This window comes from Lonchura striata, chromosome 3, assembly GCF_050655825.1.
Source record: "Lonchura striata isolate lonStrDom1 chromosome 3, ASM5065582v1, whole genome shotgun sequence".
Lineage (NCBI taxonomy): Eukaryota > Metazoa > Chordata > Aves > Passeriformes > Estrildidae > Lonchura > Lonchura striata.
In genome coordinates, this window is record NC_140705.1 from 59614522 (window position 1) to 59633650 (window position 19129).

General features: G+C 40.5%; 1 long non-coding RNA gene across 2 annotated transcripts in view; it reads right to left on the minus strand.

Annotated features, from left to right (window-relative positions):
- LOC146767916 (uncharacterized) overlaps window positions 1–19129 on the minus strand; it is a 149667-nt gene that overhangs the window by 45118 nt on the left and 85420 nt on the right. For both annotated transcript variants that reach the window (XR_014953781.1, XR_014953782.1), the window contains one exon: window positions 3499–3574. This is a non-coding gene — a long non-coding RNA (uncharacterized LOC146767916). The remainder of the gene's footprint in view (window positions 1–3498; window positions 3575–19129) is intronic.

Genomic DNA, 19129 nt, shown 5'->3' on the forward strand with positions numbered 1-19129 from the left:
ATACAACCTCTCTTACACCACTCCTAAAGTACTGCATGATGATTCTAATGCTTAGCTTTTAAAAAGCAAAATCTATTCATAACTCAAAAAGCATTTCATATGTCAGGAAATTGCTGTTAACCCATATTACATCTAGAGATGCAAATGATGCAGGTACTCGTAAAAGCTGGTTTCCTTTCTCAATGTTTCATCTACAGGCAAAGGACAAAGTGATACAAAGTCCACTGGAGCCTGTTTTGGAGTGCCTAAATTAACTTTCTGCTTTGAACACCCCTTCAGAGGACCCCAAACCTCTACACATAAAATGAAACAAATAGTAAAATAATATTGCCAATAGCGTTCTTTGAAAAAAAAAAAAACAAGAAAGAAAAAGTTGAGAGATCCAAAAATGCAACAGTCACTGTTACTTGCTGCTGCAGTTTGGCCATAGCCTTTGGATTATCGCTGTTCAATGGTTGGATTATTGACTGTCCAGTGTTAGGGGCAGTCTGATGAGCAGCCATGATCTATTACAGATATTTTTTAAAGGTGGAAGGAGTTTTGTCTCACTTTCTTTGGCCAAATTTCTCTCTGAGTAATTAGATTCTGAATGTCTAAAGTGTCAAAGGTTTTATTTGGGTAGGATATTAGCTTCTTGCAATAAAATTACAATGTAATTTGTTTCACCATTAAACAGCTGCCATTATCTATGTGAAAGCTCTATGGTGCTGATTGATGAAATAAATTATTACCTCATATTCCTATCACCATATTTATAAAGATGGTGTCCATGCTACTGACACCAAGACCATAGGATAATTTTGTCGTTTACTTCATTAAACATGACCCATGCCTATAGTTTCCTTGTCAGGAAGTTACTTTGCCACCCCAAGCCTACAAGGAGTTGCAAACATGCAGGAATTCCTGCGCGTTTAGCAGAACACCCTGTGCAAACACATTAAGATTAGATGAAGGAGTTTTCATTCCCTGCTACATTTTAATTAGGTAAAAATCTGCAGGGAACAAAGTTGATCAGAAGCCTCTCATGGCAGAGCTGTGGCTAGACCACAGGCTCCATACACCTCTTTCATTCTGTAAAAATCTAGACAACCAGTTCCCACTTGCAAGAGTACAACATGGGACCAGGGGATTATCGTCACAATTCAAATGCAATTCTCTGATAATGGCAACAGTATTCCACTGTTAGAAGTGATAGACTTACATAATTAGCTGCAAGTGCTATTTCTGTGTGTGTAAAATCTTTTAATTATTTCCTATTTAATTATTTTAAATTACCTAATAACTCTTTGGCAGAGAGGGATGTATGGGAGGGAGGTAGTGCAAGGCCTGCCGTCATTATGAAAGCTTTTCAAGAGCTCCATTATGTGCTGCGAGCATCTGACTCTTTGTAGCATGAGTCACCCACAAAGTCTTGAGCCATCAAGTAATTAAGGTTCTTTAATACAGAGTGGGAGGGGAGGAAGTAATACCATTTGTCGTTATGATCAGTCACATTCCTACAAGTATATATCATAACTGTTTTATAAATGGATTATTAGCAAATCAGATTACAGCACTAATTATTTCTCCCAGCATTTCCTTTGCCCATGTGCTGTGGACTCATCCACTCCCCAGTTATTACTACTCTTCCATCTGCTTTTTTGCCCCCTTTGCTATCTCACACACATACACAATCACTTATGTAAAGTCACCCAGGACAGAAGGAACCTGACAATAGCTGTTATTAGCACTTCAAAGGAAAAAATATTGCTGGTTCTCACTGGAAATCTTTCTGAATGGATACCTGCATGGCAACCTCGGTTGTGCTCAGTTTGGAGCAGAACTGTGAAAGAGGAATTCACAACACAAAGCCATCTCCACGCTGGCAAGCAATCTCAGAAGAAAAGACAAGAATTGGCAGTCCTGAAAAGAAAACCACCTTTCTCACCTTTACTGGAAAAAACAGGGCTGTTAGGTAAGACATGTTAGATAACTTTTTTTTCCTTTTTAATGAAGACTAAGCCCAAGAGAGCTAGATTGTTCCGGGAAAAACTCAAGGACAGGACAAAGTTAAAAAAGAGCTGATGAAAGGAGCAAAGGGGAGGGCTAGGAATTAAACTAAAGGAAAACATAGGTGGAATCATAGGTCATATTTGCTACACACACTCAATGAAATCTACTATAATTTTAAAGAACTCCCACAGGATTTAGCAGACCCAAGGAAGTTTAATCATTGTGCCAGCTGTAAGTTTATACAAAAAGAACAGAGATTCAGATGTTTCTGTTTTGCTGTTTTTCCTACCCTACAAAATTCATTACAATCATCAAGTCAAAGCTTGAAATGTTACACAATATGAAAAGTTAAGGCAAAGCTGCTCCACTATCCAGCAGGGTAAAATACAACTCCTGCCACAGATTTACTAGTCTAAAGGAAAGATTTCAGGGTAAAAAATAATGGCCTGTGAGACCACAAATCTTGTGTCAATTATCCAATCTTGCTTTTTCCATTTCCAGAAGAAAAAACAGTCTTGTGCGCAGTCTTTGCACAAATTACTTCTCCAGTTCATAAGGTGGGATTAACATTACTCAAAATATTTGTTAGGAATGGATAAATAGTGTTAAATATGCAGGGTTTAGGTTCAGTGCTAATGATGAATTTGCAATGGATTTTTGCTTAGTATCTGCTTAATCTCTCATGTAATCATGCACAACCAAACCCTTTGTTGAGGCTGTCCCCTGACCAACACAAGTCCTCTCCCCACTGCTACCAAAACATTGCTAGTGTTGGATTTGCTCTTCTACACCTCATACTCAGCTCAGCTATATTATATCTACATCACGACAAAATGCAGCTTTCCACTCTGTGCTGGTTTGGGTTAGGGTAGAGTTAATTTTCATCACAGTACCTAGTGTGGGGCTGTGTTTTGCATTTGTGCTGAGCACAGAGTTGATAACACAGAGATGTTTTTGTTGCTGCTTAGCAGGGCTTGCACAGAGCCAAGGCCTTTTCTGCTTTTCATACAGACATGTTGGCAGAAGGGCTGGAGGTGTGTGGGAAGTTGGGAGAAGACACAACCTGGACAGCTGACACCAAGCAGCCAAAGGGATATTCCATATCACATGACATAATGCTCACTATGTAAAGCAAGGGGAAAAAGGAGAAAGAGTGGGGGGGGATGTTTGGACTTACGACGCTTATCTTCCAAATAACCATTGCACATACTGGAGCCCTGCTTTCCTGGAGTTGACTGAACCTTGTTTTGCTTTGCTTACATGCACAGCTTTTGCTTTACCTGTTAAACTGTCTTTATCACAACCTACAAGATTTCTGGCCTTTAGTCTTTTGATCCTCATCCCAGTTCCACTGGTCAGGGAGTGAGCAAGTGTCTGTGTCAGCCTGGTGTTAGTTCGCTGGTTGGGGTTAAACCATGACACACCATCAACTAGAGCTAGCACCTACATTTCAAGGCATGGTGATACAGCATCAACAAACAGAGAGGCACCAAAGGGGGAACATACCCGCATATCCAGAAGAACTATTTGTATGCCTGCATCTCCAGGATGGACAAAGTTATCCCATGTTCAGCTCCACCACCTGCATGGCAGATGAGAGGAATGAAAGCCTGGAATGAAAGTGTGATGCACCAACCCCAGCCACAAAGAAAGACATATAGATTCCACCAAAATTCCTCAACACATATCCCAGCAGCTTTCAGAGCTCTCTGTGAGGCACACACTGCAGGAGGGTGCTTTCATTTGCTTTCATAGATGTTTGGCATAATTTCTTGATACGAGGGTCTTTGGGCCTCATAGATCCACAAGTATCAGCATCCCACCTTCACCCCCCACCCCCCAGGGGGAATGTGACTCAGAATCTGTAATTACCTTTCCTTTCCTCCAATCCCAGTTAACCTGAACATGATGGCTGAATTTCTGCTGACTGGGAAGCATGGGTTCATCCAGAAATACTTCCCACAACACTGGCTCTATCCCTCAGTAGGGCTTGATTCTCTTTAAATATTGCTATGGCACCATTTTAATCAGTAATTACAGACAAAGCAGAGTCATAAACTCCCTCTAAAGTGAGTCCCCCTCACAAGTACTGAAACAATAGCATATGCCTATGGTTGGGCAAATGTCTCAACTCTACTCTCTCTAAGGTGCTACTTCACAACATTAAACCTATAAAACTCAATCATACTCTAGCCTGGGAGAAAAATTCAGTGAAAACTCTAGAGGAGTCAATTTATTTGGAAGTTAACCAGACATATTTCAATCTCGATTGGACATCTAGAGACACAACATAAATTTTTATATAGGTTATTTGATTCTCACACCTCATAAATTAAGTAGAATGATCTCTGATATATCTAATGCCTGGTGGTAAAACTGTGGAAGGATGGATTTCTGGTACATTTGTTTCCAGTGCCCTGCAGTAAGGTCCTTCTGGGCATCAGTTAAGGCTAATGTGAAATGAGGGGCAGTGACAGGAGACAATTTTAAGTCCTGACCAATTTGCAAAGGAAAGTCAGCTTGCTGGGGCCAGCTTAACAGACACTCTGCACAGGACAAAGCTAACAGTGAGTTAGGTATTGCTGCCAGGCTCTGCTCAAAATTGCTGCACAACCATAGAAAGCTGGGACACCAGCTTGGCAAGGTGAAGACAAACACTCCAGAAAAAAATTGTTTTCATGACACAGCTGGATGACTAATTTATTAGGTTCATTTATCCCATCCAAAGTCACTCACAACTTTCCCTGTATTTGCCATTTGAGTGAGCCAATAATGAAGTTTGATTTAAGCTGCAATTGGTATGAAAATCCAATTAAATTGCATCTTCCTCATGTCTCAATTGAATATAGAGTGGGGTAGACATCTAAATCCCATGGTGGGTTCTTGTGTCTTTGACTAACAAAGCAGAGATGAAGTAACAAATCATGTTACAATTCAGAACTTGACCCACATTAACAAGCGGAGTGATTCATCCAGTTGGGAAGAGAAATAATGCCTCTTGTGGACTTGTGGTCCACAACTAGACACAGCCTGCACGTGTAGCACTAACTGTGCAAATACACTCTTTGTGTCTCCAGTTGTACGGGTAAAGGTTGCTTTCAGTAAAACTCAAAATAAAATGCTACTTTTTTGCAACTCCTCAGGTAAAACTCATGTGCTCCCAGGAAACAAACACCACCAAATGAATATTTGTTACCTGTTACACAACAGCAGTGACATTACAAGTTACACTATAATCAGAACTGGCATGTGTCTCACATGCAATAACAAGACTCAGAGCTGTCAGCAGGTATTCAAGTTGTACTTATTACCATCAGCAGGGAAATATGCCTCTGAAGTATTTTGGTCACTTGTTCCCGGTTTTTTTTTGTTTGTTTGTTTGGTTGGTTGGTTGGTTGTTTTTTTTTTTGGGGGGTTGGTTTTTTTTTTTTGGTACCCTCTAACTTTCTCCAACTGTTTCACTATCCTTTTATATTTTTTCTTCCCCTTCCCTTTCCCTTGCTTGTTTCTTTCTTCCAGCCCTAACACTTTTTCTTCTGAATTTCCTTCCCATGTCTTCCTTCAGCATTTTCATTTTTTTCTCAAACTAGTCTTGACTGTTCATATTATAGTAACGTTATTACCAGTGACAGTATGTAACTGCATTTGTTGATTTAAAAAGTCTCTTCCAGCCTTATATTTCTTTCTTGTTTCCTAGTTCATTTGACAAAACCTGGCCATTTTGACAGAGATTTGTGTGCAGAGATTAGTATCATTACTAGGCTTCACAGTGAACATCCCACTGTAGTGCAGTGCAAAGGAGGAAAAAAGGTGGAAGGAATTCATTTTTCCCAGAGGTCTCATTTCACATAAGGAAGAGAACTCTTTATCTGTTATGCTTATCTTGCTTTTAAAGGTTAGCTTTGTAGCCAGGTGGGTGAGCAGCATTTTATTACAAAAGTAAGCATGTTTCCAGGCTTCATGTGCCATATGGCCCACAGAGAAATGAAACTCCAGCCTATGGGCAGGGTGTTCAAGACCTCTGCTCTAGGCAGCTGCATGCAGCTCTGAATTCTTCGTATGTTTTCTGGAAATTTTATGCATTCTAATTTGATTAAGTTTCTTCTCTTGGCAACTGGTCATTGTCAAACCCTTTTCTGATCAGCAGGGGACTAATACAACCTGGGAGCTCCAGCCCTGGCAATGGAAAACATTATAGGAGCAATGGACAATATATTTGCAAAGAGTATCTCCTGCACCTGGACTCCATTTATTAAGTTTGCAGAAAGGACAGCTCCTGCCAAGAAGCCAGACACTCTGACCTTGTTTGAACCTGCCTGCTGCTAGTGGAGCAGGATCTGTCGCAAGCAGGAGCAAAGGAGGGGCACGGGGCACACTGCTGCTCCTCAGGGACTCGCTCCAATATAGGGGGGTTTATGTTCCAAAGTGTTTTACTTTTAAAGCTGTATTCTTTCATCTCATCACAGGATATAACATTGCTATTGAGCTATATTGCTGTGTCTAGTCGGGGCATGTGTTTGTGTGCTGGTGTCAGTCATTCCTTTCTGTACCCTTCATCAGCTGCAGCTCACAGAGTTGCAGGTGGTTCTTGCTCTCCAATCTACTGATGCTGCTTGGGTTTATTATATCATTTTTCCCCCTCCTCAAGCTTTATAGCCTACCAAGATCTAAAGTCTCTAATAAACAGTAAGTTAAAGGGGGGAAAAAAAATCCCAGCATACAAAGTTAATACAGCTTGTATTCAATACTCAGCTCATCTTCAGCAAGGCTCTAGTTTTCCTGCTATGACATGAAATTGAACTTATCCCATAATGCGGCTCTCATTTAGGATTTAAACATGTTAGCATTTCCCTTAATGATCATGCTTGGCTCTCAGACACTGCAGGGATAAGTGTCCTGCAAATAGCTAAGCTGGATAGACACAGATAGATACTGTTTTCCTTAATAAAAGCAAGATCCTTCAAAACAACAGATTACCTAACCAGAGTATTATCTTTCCAAACAAATAAGATATTTACTTACCCCTTTTGCAAGACAGGGAGATAAAAAAAAACACAAGAACAAACAAAAATCTCTTTCCCTGGATAATTGAGTTGTCTACTTCTTGAAACTGCTCCTCCCAGCCTGAAAGCAGCACAGTACTAAAGAGCAAGCTCCATTCCATGTCTGCTGGGCAACTCTATTGAAAACCCTTGGGCATCGTGCTGACTGGGGACTGCATTCAGTGCATTCACCATCTCATTGTGGTACATTCTGGCCCTCTGCAAAATAATTTCTGGGGCTGAAGCCCACACAGGAAAAGCTTCTCATAAGCTGGGACTCAGGCATGATGGTACAGGGGAGCAATCAGACTGGAGACGAGAAGGGGAGGTCCCCTTATGGCTGAGGGTGCCAGAGGGGATGGTCAGGGTGTTTGCATCAACACTGTCCATTAAGGGGAATAGGGACAGCCCACTTATTTTACACTCCATCACACTGGCAGGTCACCATCCCAGGCTCTTTGTTACTAATGGTTTAGGCTGCATTTGAGCAGGAATGGAAGTGCTGGATACTACAATTAGTCCAAAGAGGTTCCCACCTCCAAATTTTGTCTACTTTAGCCATATAGTACGATCTCATAAAATTGGTGCACATTTTTCCTTTGTCTGGAAAAGAAAAGGCAAACCTGATGCATGATTCAGACATAAATAGTAAAAGACAATTAATTATGTTTATTTATATTTGACTTGTGGTCAAGGTCATTAAAAGCATTAGTTGAACATTCACACTGTTTATGATCTAGATCTGGAGGTCTGCTGGGGGAAAAGCCTTTGGACTAGAGGAGAGGCTGGCAGAGTTTGAGGAACCCCTGCACTTGTTCACTGGGATGCAGGAGAATTTGGCAAACTGGGAAGAACAGGGCATCCCACAACAAGGTAATGTGAGTTTTGCCACATTTCTATTTTGCTGTGGTGGTTTAGTTATTATGACCAACCCCCCAAAAAATACACTGTTATCTCAACAAGATAAACAATAACAAGATATACCCTCATGTTGTGTTGAAGCCAACTACTGGGTACACATGCATCAACTCAGGGCAAGGAGTTTGTTTGTGGTGGGGTGGATAGTAATTCCACTCCCTACAGTTCCTGTAAGGCAAGAGGTAGAAAGGAAAGATTTTATTGCTAGCCTAGCTTCCCACTGGGCTTGCAAGGGAGACAAGATTGAGCCAGTCTAAACATATTTTTATGCCCCTGAACGCTATTTGGTAAAACTTTAAAAAACCCATCCCAGTCATGTTTACAAAATGCAAATCATGTTTTGGATCATTACTTCAGCAGCCAACAGATAAAGAAGTATGCAAACATAATGCATAGACAAGGTGGTAGGATTATCAGTTAAAACATTCCAGCAGGGCTATTTGCACCTGTTAACTGATCTGCTAATTTCAAAGCATTCATTAACAAAAGGAAGTCGATTTGATTTTATTGGACTTCCTAGATCACTTTAAAAGATTAAAATTTTGCTCTGCTGGTGCACAAATATTGCTTTATTAAATATTAGAACTGAGTTCCACTTATTGGTGGAAGTAAGAAAAGGGTATAATTTGTTCATGATAAGTTAAGGAAGGAACTAAAAAATTAGGGAAATTTGCTTTCCTAAGCAAAGGGGAGAAATTTTGGTAAAATGGAATATTATCAATGCTTATTTTCTAAGAACAAACAAATAAAGAAGGATCATTTCTTGATGAAAATATGTTTTCTGAGAAAAAAAATTAGCAAAATAACAAGGTTTACTATGTTTTAACTTGGAATAATTAATTCAGTTCTTCCTAATACTCTGTGACTGCCAGCCTCTGGCCAAAGACAACAAAGACCTGCTAGCCCTTTGCAGATGTTTTAAAACAGTAAAGGTCTCCACCCATAAATACTACTTCATACTACTTCTTCCAAGAGCTATAGGGAATACCCAACCCTGCCTTTATTGTCTCTGCTTCTGTGATGACCACTATCTTCTCATAAGTGGGAGGCTTTTGCAAAAAAAACAGAGAATGGAAAAGAAACTTTTTAAAATCCAGTCCAAGTCCAGCATCTTGACTCACTGGTGGCCTCACAGTCTGGCATAATACCGAGAGCTGTGGGATCAGTAATGGAAAAAATCTCACCACAACTATTGGTTAGAACAAGCATCTAGAAGATTATTAGCACTGTAACTGATTAGTTTGTTCCCAAGTAGTAACAGGTATTTCTGAATGCTCTAAAGAGGGCAGAGATCACTCCACATAAACTGCAGGCTGTCCAGTTATGGAGCAGAGACAGTATCCCTGGAGTTCAGAGAGTATTGCTATGCCATAAATACATTGCATTACCTTATCACACCAGTTAATTGTTTCATTAAGAGTTTATTTATACCCATGAAATATTAACAAATCTGAAGAAATCTCAAAGCCATTTGTGGATAAGCTGAAAGCAAAGAAAAGTCAAACAAAACCAGTCTTGGCACATAATTCAGGCACCTCTGCTCAGGGGTCAGATTTATTGAGAACAATGCTGTAGCACACATACCCATCCCAGGTCAGAGGCAGCCTGTATCTGGGAATACCCCAGGCCTGCTCAGGTTTAAATATGTCCTAGCATACTGTTCCCTAAGTGTCATTGGGTCAGCAGCCACCCTACTCCTCTATCAAGTCTTCATTACAGCAGGAATTGGGGATTTTGTCAGACTTCATCATCATGACCAATTACAGCTTTCAGAACTGAGTGAGGTTTGTATACTACTATATCATTTTTGTTAACATTTGTTTTGCTCCATTTATACATATTAGACTGGTATTTGTTTAATTCTGGGTAACTTAAAATTCTGGGTAATTTAAATTCTGTTCAAAAAATCTTAGTGTCAATACTCTAGACAGAGTAGATGATTTTAGAAGAAATAATCTGAGTCCATGTGCATTTTTGTACAGTTTCAGTCTGGCAGCACAGAATCAGTAAAAAAGATTTCCAACCTGACAGGTCAAACAGTTATTAGTCAAAGTCTTTCTCAAAATACGTCTCTGTGTGGTTTTAGAAAGTAAAAACAGCACTGAAAAAAAGGCAGCAGACAGTAGACAAGACTCAGAAAAAAATAGCACCCTTAAATCTAGTAGACAGGTTAAGTTGGTGTATGCTATATTAGAAAATGAGTGTGCTATTGACTAATAATAGACTTCAGTGAAGTCTGGCTAATGTGAATACTAACAAATTATCTGTGCTGATAAAAGCAGAGAGAGTGATACCTGATTTTGAAGGGCAATGTGATATCTATAGACATTTGTTCTAAGTAGTTTTTGTGGCAGAGAATGCTGCTGAATCATATAAATTTGCCTTTCTAGTGTAAAAGAAGAAAGTTTCAAGTAGCAGGTACAGGTAATTAAGCACGCAGCTCATTAATATTGGTCCAAATGCTCTCCTCTGCAAAGATGAAGGAGAACACCACCATAGGTTCAGGCCAATGAGAACAGACAGAAATAATCAGGACCCTAGCAGAGCAGCTTTGCTTCTGCATGGAAGAAGGGAAGATTTACAATCTCAGAAGCAATAGGACCCTCCCTGCTGCCCCACCATGCAGACCAGGCACAGACGGAGCACATTCCTAAGGCTGGGATGGCTGAAGAAGCTCAGCGTGCATAGGCAAACCACAGTGCAGGCATGTCAAGAAGATTCAGCTCTAAATTTAAAAAAAAAAAAAAAAAAAACCAAAAACAACAACAACAACAACAAAAAGAAAAACCAAACAAAAAAAAATTCCAAAAACTATATTTAAGAATTTAAGTGTGTATGGGTACATCAGACAAAATCAAATTGCCTAAACATATGTGTCTGGCTACACAAGCTGTCCTAGCATACTTGAGACATGTGTACAGGGCTGCCAGAAATCAAACAGGACTGGCAGAGAGGTCTTGCACATTTCTCAGGCAGAATATCCCACAAAACCTAAAATTACCTGTGACAATCTCTGCAGCAACGGGATCTCATCAGCACTGCCTTGGTTCCCATCACTGCTGATGGTGCAAGCCAGTCAGGGCGTGCAAGGGGACACCAGACCCCGGCACATGGGCCCTGCACAAGATGCCTCAAGCAGCAGGTCAGTCTCCTGCACCCTGTCCCCATGGGTGACACCCAGCTTCTCACACTCCATCTTATCACTTGCAACACTGGCGCGCAAGTGGCCACTCCTGCAGCAAGCCTTGCTTTCTCCATGCCTGGAGAAAGCCAACCACTTTCCATGGATAAAATACACTAAAACTAATTAAGTGAGTTTGAGACGTATTTCAAAACCTATTAAGCAGAAAGCTGTGCTACTAAAAAATTTAAAGGGCTGACTTAATTCTCCTAAGGCAACACTTTCAGCTTTGAAAGAATATAACTTTTTAGTCAATAGGTTCTGAAATACAGCTCAAAGTTGCTTAATTAGTCAGTTATAGCTGAATTTAGCTTAAAAAGGGGCTATGGGGGCAGTCATTGAACAACTATGATAGGTGTGACTATGCAAAAATGATGCTATAATGTGGATATGGGAGGACCTCTGGCTAGCTTGTGTGTTAATCCTCTGAGCTTGCTGATAAAGAGATATTTTCAAACATCTAAGAAGAGCTCAGGTTATATTTGCACCTGAGAATTTAAATAAAAGCCTTATATTGTGTCTCCTGAAAATCTAAATTCCAAAAACTTGTCAAATGTTCCGTGCCAGATTCTCATGGGGTGTAATCTAAAGCAGCTCCTTAGCTTGCCAACAGCTTTCCCAATTTACATCACCAAAAAGACCTGGCCAAATGCCAAGATGTTTAGAAAAGCAGTTCCTTTTCTTCTTCAGTTTCATTTTCATATACCTCTGCACTTCACACTTCACGCAGCTACAGAGTAGAAACAGAAGCAACAAAGTGCTCAGAATTAAAATGTGCATTTGCCCTATTTTCCCTAGCAAAGGAGCAGAAATTTTGTGAGCTAGCCAGTCCTCTGAGACTTCCAGCCCTGTTTGGCAAATTCTTGAGGTTTGGATAATAAAATTATGAGACAATTCCCACAGGTATATTTTTCACCTTTTTAATATCTTTTATATGATGTATTACTTTTGTGTGATGTTTCCCACAGCTCTGCTCTGATAAAATATAGAAAATTCATTGAGCAACAGTGTCCTTAAAAAAGCCAGTGCTGGCAGTGTACATCTGCTGAGGATGAATCTGAGATCATGTTTCATCTAGTAAAGCAAAGTACAGAAACACAAGGTGTCGTTTTTGGATCCTGTGACCTAAGACTTTGAAAGTCTGCACCTTGCCTGCTGGAAACTACTCTGCTGTGGTCTGTCTTGCAAACAAGCCTTGAAAATTTCCAGACCCCATTCACAAGTATTTACATCAGCATACACCAGGAATGTCTCGGTTGCATTTCCTGACTCTAACACATGTGGGCTCAGCTGAAGGCCACATCTGAAAAGCCTGATGTTTCCAAAAGAGCAGAGATCTGATGACTGATACAAATTTTTCTGCCTCTGTCAGAGGCATGTGATAGACTCTCAGAAAGAAAGTAGACACAAACTTATTTCTGAAACACCCAGGCAGCCTTGCAGCCCACACTCTGCAAGATGCCCCATGCTGGAAGCAGACTCCTGGGTTGACACTGGTGTACTTGCCACATGGGCAACATGGGCAACATAGACAAGAAAGGGAAACACCTCAGCTTGTGTTGTTGCAAAACTAGACAGAATGTGAGAAAAAATGCGGCTGGCTACCTGAAAAGAGAAAAACCATAGCTCTTTCTATCCCTAGCCCTTTAGTGCACTTCAGACAGTTTTCTAGCCAAGTCACCTTCTGGAAAAAAGAGAGTGGCACAAAAAGCTTACTATTACCCTCTATGGAGAGCTTGGAAATCCCAATCCTCCCCTTATCTTCTCCTCTTCCTCCACAAGCAAACCTGGGTGCATCACCCTCCATGTTTGTCAGAGGAGGAACAGAACAGGCAAGACAAGAAAGGTCATTTTGTACATCTTGCAGTGGGGTTACCTAACTGAGAGGCACAACAGAAGCAAGAATAGTCTTGGAGAGTTGCCATGGTTTAACCCCAGCCAGTCACCAAACCCCTCACAGCCACTCGCTCACTTAACCACCAGTGGGATTAGGGAGAGAATCTGAAGGATAAAAGCTGGAAAACCCATGGGTTGAGACAAAGATAGATTAATGGACAAAGCAAAAGTCATGCGCACAAAGCAATGCAAAACAAGGAATTATTTCACCTCTTCCCATGGGCAGGCAGGTGTCAAACCGTCCTCAGGACAGCAGGGCTCCATCACACATACTAGTTACTTGGGAAAGTCAATGCCATCATTCCAAATGTCCCCTTTTGTTGCTGCATGGTGCTTGGTTGATGGCTGGGGCTAAGCCATGACTGGGTTACCTAAGGAGGGGATATGTTCATGAGGAGTGGGGGAGCGAAGCATGTCGATGCCTTTGTGCCACAAAGAAAACCAGCGGACTGATAAACGAGCCAAAAGCAAAGGAACTTCAGTCCAGGTTCTCTGGATTTCCTGCATCTGCCTCTAAATAGCATGTCCACATATGTGTAATGTCATATCACAATTCAAGTGACCAATTTATATTCTTCACTTTTTCCCAAACAATTTCATTTCCTTCTTCCTTCTCAAGGTGACCTTAAACAGTTAAGCAAAATGAAGAACATTTTCCAACCTCCCATGAATAAGTAACTTTATGTATTAAATCATACTGCCATCAGTTATTAGATGAAGATTTTCATTAAATATTACAATGAAGAATATTATTAGCATTGCATCTGACACAGATGAAAAAACTACATATATGGGTGGATGTAATCTGTTCTTTGGTTTATGAACTCAGAGTTCCCTAGATTGTGTCACTGATGACACAATATCCCTAAATGGTGGATTTTGTGTGCAATACATCTGAACGATGTGCAAAAACAGATGTAGCCAGACAGCTCCCCTTGGTTACATACATAAGGAAGCTTCACAGAGCAAGTTATTTTAGCTAAGGCTGGCAATAATTTATTCTGAATAAATTGCCTCTATATCTGTTTCAGGCAACAGTGACATAGGAAGAATGTGAACTTTTTTGTTATATCAACTCATTTTGAGCCAAATTATGCTTCTTTTTGAGTATTTGCCATTGCAAACATAGAAGACATGTGGATCTAGATATTAGCACCTTCTAAAAGTTGGCTCAATAAAAGCTGTTTAGCACTTAAACATGGAAGCTGTTGTCAGCTTCACAGATGAGTAACTCATTCCAAATTTTGGAAATGGAAATTGTGATCTGATGTATATTTCAGGCTTATTAAGCAACTGTATTTTCTAGGCCACAATTCAGTTAAAATTAACTCCAGCTCTCACACTGTGACAATCCATACATGATTATGGAAGTCATGAAAAATGAACTTGATGTGGGTTCTTCTACTGTAAGTGAAGGAAAATGCACCCTGGAGCCCAGACTCTTCATTCCAGAGAGCCACAGGACAAAGAAAATACCTAATCACACTGCCTTAGCTTCAAAATATTCTTAAAACAAAGAATGTGATAGACTTTATCCTAAGAAACATGTTTACTTTTCTTTTTCCTGTAATTCCATCAAACACTGAAAGTGAGACCAATAAAAAGATGCCTTTGTATGTTTCTTGATTCCGAATTTTCCTCTGTCCTCTAGACTTCAAAAGGGAAATTGTAAGAAGGAAAAAAATAAACACCCCAGTGGACAAAACTTAAATCAGATTTGAGATGTTTATTTCTGGGATATTAAACTTAAGAGTCCTTTCAATATATCTGCTTTTTAAATTCTATCTTGCCTCCTGAACATAAGATCTGCTGAAGATCTCATTGTTATGAAAATGTGAGAATGATTTGTGCTCCTCCTCCCTCCACATCTTCTATTGGTCCAAACCTCACTTTTCTGTAACTTCACAGCTGAGGTGTCAGATAAGAGATTTCTTGTCCTCAGCAAGTCCCAGTCTCAAGGTACCAGTCTTTAGACAGGCTATGTGTTTATCACAGCTACAAAAAGATGAGGTGATGACATTTATTTTAGAATACACCTGAGCATCTGTCTGGAAACCCAAGGTGTTTTAGTGACTAAGTGTTAAAAAAAATGTTTTTCATGCTATCAATAATCAATTGAGAGTGTGGGGCTGCCAGTTCCACACCTACTCTGCTAATTTACTCCAGATTTTTGCACATATTGGTGGACCAGGGCCAGGACAGAAAACAAAAAAAGAACAAAACAAATCCCATCCCTCTTGAACCCTCTGTCCTTTCCACTCTAAACATGACCATTCTCCTCTCTTTGCTGGGAACTGATGTTCACAGTGTGACTAAGAAAATTATTCAGTCCTGAAAGCCAGTATGTGATTTAGCAAAACAAGGGGCTGACCTCCCCAGCAGCATCAGCAGCATCAGCAGCAGAGGCACCAGCCGCTCTTGAAATATCTAAAAAGCAAATGCATTAGTATGTTCAGCCATCACGCTAGCTAATGACTAGACATTTTTGAACATATGGGATCATTATTCCAGCATATCATCAGTGAACTTTCCAGAAAAGCTAATTAAGGGGTTCTTTAAATGCTTACCACAAAGTTGGGTTTTACCAGAACTCCTCATTTGCATTTGAAGACTTTGCCATTTTCATCTCCCTCCTCTCACCACTTTTCCATTTCCAGTGATTGCTAAAGATGAGTAAAGCTAATTAAACATTTTAATTTTTTAAATCATAACTTACCTTTACTTTTATTTCCCATGCAGAAAAATTTCATTTCCCGCTGACACAGAAAGTATTTAGAATTGTACTAATGTACAATGTGGCCAATGTTTACTGATAGTTCATCTTCTGAGCTACCTTCCTTCATATCCATCTCTCCTGTTAACTGCTTCTCTACTTTTATGGTTATTGCAAATGACTTTAAAAGGTAATTTATAGATTGCAGGAATGAAAGGTCATTTTCCTGGTCAATAGCTCCTAACGAGGGGTAAATTCTATGGGCAACTCTTCCTGCTGATCAGAATAATTTGCGAGGAAATGTGTAGATGACTAAAACCTCCTGAAGTCTGAATGTAGAAACAAGACTTTTCACTTCCTTGCACGGCAATTTTCCTTTTAGGGTTGTATCCTCTCAAGATAAAAACAATCTGCAAACCTGAGGCAGGTGAAAAGATTATTATCTGCTTTGTGAATCCAAATTTGGGGCATCTTTTAGGAGATAAGCCTCTCAGGATTTTGAAGTGTGAATGCAGCATTGCCAGTGTTGTGACCTCTAGAAAATGCTAATAAAGGAAGTGTGAGCTATTTAAATGAATAAACACATCAGTGATAACTTGAGTCTTCATTGTTAGGTAAACCATTGCTGGTAACTTCAGGAGAAGCACACAGGGGGTTATTAAGCTTGTTGGATGCACTGCAAGGCACTGTGTGGGGATGGCAAATGTGCCTTTAACAGGATGGTCTCAGGGGAAAGGGCTGTCAGGATGACTGATAGAAAAAGACATTTTCCCATCTCTCATTAAATTATTAAAATTCTCCTTTAGAAGTTTCAAACAAAAGCAATATCACAGAATCATAGAATATGCTGAAGGGGCCCATCAGGATCATTGAGTCCAGCTCCTGGACTTAAGCAGGACACCCCAAGAGTCACACCATGTGCCTTAGAGCATTGTCCAAATACTTCTTGAATTCAGGCTTGGTGCTGTGACCACTTCCCTGGGGAGTCTCTTCCAGTGCTCAACAACACTCTGGATGAAGAACATTTTTTTAATATCCAACCTGCATCTCCTCTGACTCAGCTTCAGGACATTCTGTTGTGTCCTGTCACTGAGGATGAGAGTGAAGGGCTCGACAACTGTCCCTCAGCTTCCCCTCGTGAGGAAGTTGTAGGCAGAGATGAGGTCTCCCCTCAAGTCTCCTCCAGGCCGAACAAGGCAAGTGACCTCAGCCACTCCTCAGGCAGCTTCCCCCAGAGCCCTTCACCATTTTTACATCCCCCCTTTAGATGCTCTCTAATAGCTTAGTATCTTTTTTCATATTGTGGCAACCAAAACTGCCCCCAGTGTTTGAGGTGAGGCTGCTTCAGCTCAAAGCAGAGCAGGACAATCCCATCCTTTGCCTGGCTGGCCATGCTGAGCCCGATGCCCCCAGAACAGGGTTGGCCCTCCTGGCTGCCAGGGCACTGCTGATTTATGTTCAACTTGTCACTTGCCAGGACCCCCAGGTCCCTTTCTGCAGTGCTGCTCTCCAGCCCCTCGTTCCCTGGTCTGTCTGTACATCCAGGGTTGCCCTATCCCAGGTGCAGATTCCAGCACCTGCTCTGTTAAACTTCATATGATTGGTGATTGCCCAACCCTCTAATTGGTCAAGGGACCAGGCTGCTCACACTACAAAAGTGCCTCTGATGCTGATGGTCAGGGCAAGGTGCAATCAGCCCCATGCCCTGCTGTGGTACAGCACTGGCTGGGCTGCACGTGGAGGGAAAGGGATGTCAGCAGAGCAACACACAGCTCCAAGGATGCTGCCACATAACCCCAAACCATGGCTGCCATCGCCTCTGGAACCGTCCTAATGAGTGAGCAAAGGACCTTCTCCAGCAACAGAAAATGAAATTAACAACAGGAACTCTGTCTCTCAAAACAGCAAGTGTATGTAAAGCTTGTTCTCATTCTCCACCTATTTAGCACAGAAAGAGTTTAAATACTTTGCAGCTGGGTTTCGTTCACATCACATTTTTAAGTGGCAATAACTTTTAATAGATATCTTGGAATAATAAATAGCCATTAAAATATGTAAATCTAAATAATTGAACAAAAAAATCACACAGTAATTTATATTAAAAAATCACTAGATTTAATTTTTTTATAAAATAATAGCTTGAGAAACATTGATCCTCCAAACAAATATCTATTTAGAGTCAGAAAAACATCATTTGCTTTTGTAGTAGTGCAATTTATATGAGTAGAAACATGCACACACTGAAGTACTTATGGGACTGGGAACTAAGTCCCAGATAAAAAAGAAGTTAAAAATAATCTGAAATGATTGCAATCAGGCACCAGAAGAGTTCATATGTATTGCATCCTGGGGAATAAACATCCTTATGTCAATCTGCATTGTAGAAAGCTGTGCTGGGCAGATGGCAAGAGGACTGGAACATAATTCCTCCCACCATGACCAACACACATTGCCTGGTAAAACAACAGCGCCAGTCTCCTGGCTGCTTCCACTTCAGATGGATGTGATCGCCCAGTAGAAATGTCAGCAACTTTGCCCCTTAAAAGAACCAGCTACATATGAGTAGATATTTTGACAGGAAGTCAAAATAGGTTTAGTTCCAGTTAGAAAGTAAACACTAGGAAACAAAATCCTCTCTTGTGTTGCTGCTCTGCTGTTCCTGGCTTATTTCTCTTCTGTTCTCAGTACTATCTGCTTTGGCTTGGTCTGTATCTTCTCAGGGCAGGAGGAATCCAGGAAGTTTTCTCCTCTGGAGCAGGGGAGATTGCTCTGATGTGGCTGCTCATCCAGTGCCCTTCACATTGCCATAACGTCAGGCACTTCTGCATGTTTGTCACTAAACATGTATGAAGGGTCAAAATGTTTTGCAGCTTATGTAAAAAGTCTGAAAATATTACCTATTTGTGACAGGTCATCTGAAAAAAAAATGAGCCAGAGCAACTCTATGCAACATCAACGTCGATTACACAACAAAAATAGTAAAAATATAAAATTTGTCAAATTTGTACCTGAATATAGATAAACATAATAAACTCTCAGACTCAGCAGCCAGAAGAGACAAGGGAAATTATTTTCCTTGTGTATTGTCACACATTTCTCTGACCTGTCAAATACCAAATACCTGCTGCTTTCTGATAAGTAGTGAATACACATCCTGATAGGAAGGGATCTTAAAATCTCTATTATTTTGCAACGATTTGTTTATAATGTGACTTTGTCTCTCAGACCAGATTTGCTCCCTTGTCAAAATGGAAACATGGTGATTCACAACTACCCAGCCCAATTTGGACATAGATCTTATATGGTTATCTCAGGATTTTGGTAGTATTGAAAGCAGACTTGTATGAACAAGTTAGTAAAATGCAAACTACAGTTAACTTCTCTTCC